The sequence below is a fragment of the Plecotus auritus genome (genome assembly GCF_963455305.1).
Source record: "Plecotus auritus genome assembly, chromosome: 9".
In the NCBI taxonomy this organism is placed as follows: domain Eukaryota; kingdom Metazoa; phylum Chordata; class Mammalia; order Chiroptera; family Vespertilionidae; genus Plecotus; species Plecotus auritus.
In genome coordinates this window covers 103,387,978-103,391,287 of record NC_137783.1, presented here as the reverse complement: position 1 = coordinate 103,391,287, position 3,310 = coordinate 103,387,978, and the positions used below count along the sequence as shown (strand labels likewise).

Below are 3,310 nucleotides of genomic sequence, written 5' to 3'. Positions count from 1 at the left end.
CCATGAGATATAATCTATTGTTATTTCCATTTTATAATTGAAGAGCTGACTTTGTAACTCATTAAGGTAATACAGATAAGAGGTGGAGTCAGGGTTAAAATCCAGATATAAGTTAACCTAAAACGTATTAATGAAAAGTATCTATGGTGATGAAGATGAAGATAATGACGATGAAGATGAAGATGATAATGAAGATTCTGACAGTAGTGATGACATTTTCCTACAACAATCGCTTAAAATATGTAGCCTAACAATCTCTCCTATTTAGTGCAGAATAATTGAGATATTAAATTTTAAAAAGTGGACCATGAAGTTTATGCCATCAATTTTAAACAAACATTTCAAAATGTATGCAATGATAATTTAATACATATTATTCTAATAAGCTCGATTGTAAAATTACTCTATAGATAATGGATTAATTAGTGCTTTGTTGTAAAGGTTTTGAAATGGAACAGTTATTCTAATAGCAACAGGAAATGAAGATGACAACTTTCCAGACAGAATAACAATATAGTTGCAAATTTTATAAATCACCACACTGTATAAAGTCAATATCTCCAATTAATTCAGCCACCAATGAAGTTATCACAATAAACTAATAAACCAGCATCACCATTAGTTTTCCAAGACAAGTTTAAAATATGTTTTAAATACTTTATTGTTAAAGATAGGATTCATGTAAAACTGTCAGATATGTATATTTAAATTGGTTATTTATTTTAACATTGAATATTAATACAGTATGTGTTAACACACAGCATGCTATATTTGAGAAAGAGTGAAAATTTGAATCTTTCATTATACTCCCTTCTATGCCAACAACTATTACTATAACTTTGGCCAAAAATATTTAAATAATCTTAGGCAAGATAAGACTAACTTTAATGCGTCTTCCTACCAAGTTTGATGATTATAGTAAAATACTAGTGGCCCAGTGCACGAAACTCATGCATGGGTGGGGGTGTCCCTGAGCCTGGCCTGCATCCTCTCCAATCTGGGACCCCTGTGGGATCGGGCCTAAACCGGCAGTTGGACAACCCCCTCGCAATCTGGGACTACTGGCTCCTAACCACTCACCTGCCTGCCTGCTTGATCTCCCCTAACCACTCTGCCTGCTGGCCTGCTTGCCCCCAACTGCACGCCCTCACCAGCCTTATCACCCCCAACTGCCCTCCTCCTGGCCTGATCACCCTTTACCGCCTCTGCCTCGGCCCTGCCACCATGGCTTTGTCCGGAAAAACTTCTGGAAGGTCTCATGGTCTAATTAGCATATTACCCTTTTATTAATATAGATAGGCTATGACATACATCCATAACTATAACATATCTACCAGTATTACTCTATGAGAATACGTACTTCATGCGATAGGAAGGCATCTAATACATTACATCGTATATGTTGTAAGTAGTAGGAAATACTGTATTCGTAGCAATAATATATATCCTGTGACTTCCCTTCCTGATTTGGGAATGATTTCCCAGTTCTTTGAACGTTTCCTGGCCCCTAATGTATTTTTTTTTTTTTTGTCATTCAGTGTAACTTTATTTACTGTTTATTGCACATTATTTGAGGTCTTTAATTTCTAACCACCAAAGATTCAAAGGACTATTTTTTCCATAAAGTTTAACATTAACATTAGTGAATTTGTGTATTCATGTGTTTTTATTCTAAACATCTGAATTATTCACATTGTCATAGATCCTGAACTTATAAGCGTGGACCATGCACAGGCTGGCAGCAAGCCAGGAAGCCACTCTGCAAGCAAACAAATACTCTGCATAAGGAGAAAAGTCATAGCACAACATTTAATGTCCAATCTGAGTCACCTCAGAATGTTACATATATTGACTTCTTAATTCATATAGTATCGGGAACTCAACTGCTTGGTTAGTGACGGGGTTGATCTGGTTTCGGGAAGATTATTCCTGAAATAATTAAGGAAAGGGGGGCTCAATCTTTCTTCTTGGTTGCTTGCTCCTTCCCAGCACCTTCATCTTTCTTCTCCTCCTCAGCTTCTTGAGCATCTTCTCCTTCACCTTCACCTCCTTCTTCCATCTTTGCGTCCTCAACTTCTTCCTTGGCACCTTCTTCCTCTTCCTCTTCCTCTCCTTCCTCTTCCTCAGCCTCTTCCTTCTCCTTTTCCTCTTCTTCAGCTTCTCCTTCAGAAGGGGGTTCATCCTTAGCTTCCTCAGCTTTTGCAGCCTCAGTGGTATCTTCCACCTCAATCTGCTCCTCCTGGACGTGGCTGGTGTATTAAGAAGGGAAGGAGCGAGTGGACATCAAGTAGGAGCTGGTCTATAAACCACCGTAGGCAGATCCACCAAAGACCTGGGAACTCTGGGAGTAGCCGCTGGCTATGCTTCCCATGCTGGTGAAACTGAGCCGGGTTTCCTCACCTTCCAAAAGTTTCCTGTAAGCTGCAATGTCAATGTCCAAAGCCATCTTCACATTGAGGAGATCCTGGTATTCTTTTAAATATCATGACATTTCACTCTTTGTAGTTCTCAACTCATTCTCTAATTTGTTGATTGTGTCCTGCATAGCACTAACGTCTGCATTCTGCTTATCCTCCAGCTCTTGCAGCTGCTTTCCCAGCGCTTCGTTCATGCCCCGGCTTGCTTTCACATCCAGGGTCTTGGCCTTGAGCAGGCGGCGGCTCTCCGACACCTGGTCCTTGGCGGCGCACACCTTGTAGGTGTTATTGGCAGCGCTCTCCATCCACACGGTGGAGCAGCTCTTGTACCATTCTTCGGCATTCTGCATGTTCTTGGCAGCCAGCTTTTCATACTGGGCACGAATGTCCTTGAGCATAGTGGAGAGGTCGAACTTGGAGAACACGTCCATCTCCACGGAGATCTGAGCATACTGGATATGCGCCTGCAGCTCGGCGATCTCCTCTTCGTGCACCTTCTTCAGAAAGGTGATTTCATCCATCAGGCTGTCGATGCGCTTTTCCAGGTCAGCACCAGCGAGAGCCGCCTCATCTGTACCTTTGCACACCTCCATCAGCCAGCCCTCTGCATCCTCATGGTTCAGCACCTCTTCCTGGTAGCACGCCTGCAGGTTGCTCCCAGCCACTTCAGAGTCCCGATGCCTCCTAACTGCCCACTTCCCTCTCCTCACCAGGAACTGAGCGTGCTGGGGCGGGGCACAGGCATCCCATTTTCATTAAAATGTTCAACCCAGGCCTGCTCCACTGGTGTCCTCAAGGGACCCAGGGGCAGATAGTGATCCTGGAGACCCTGGCCATCCCCCGCCTACCCAGGTCCCCGATAGCCTCCCGGACCCACCAGCGATGTCAGGCAT

At 43.1% G+C, this 3,310-nt stretch overlaps 1 pseudogene across 1 annotated transcript; it reads right to left on the bottom strand.

Moving 5' to 3' along the window:
- Window positions 1-1,954: 1,954 nt before the first annotated feature.
- On the bottom strand, window positions 1,955-3,310 carry LOC308233632 (neurofilament light polypeptide-like; annotated as a pseudogene). The gene is made up of 2 exons: window positions 3,266-3,310; window positions 1,955-3,142 (listed from the first exon to the last, which is right to left on the bottom strand). The product of its transcript is annotated as a neurofilament light polypeptide-like (transcript).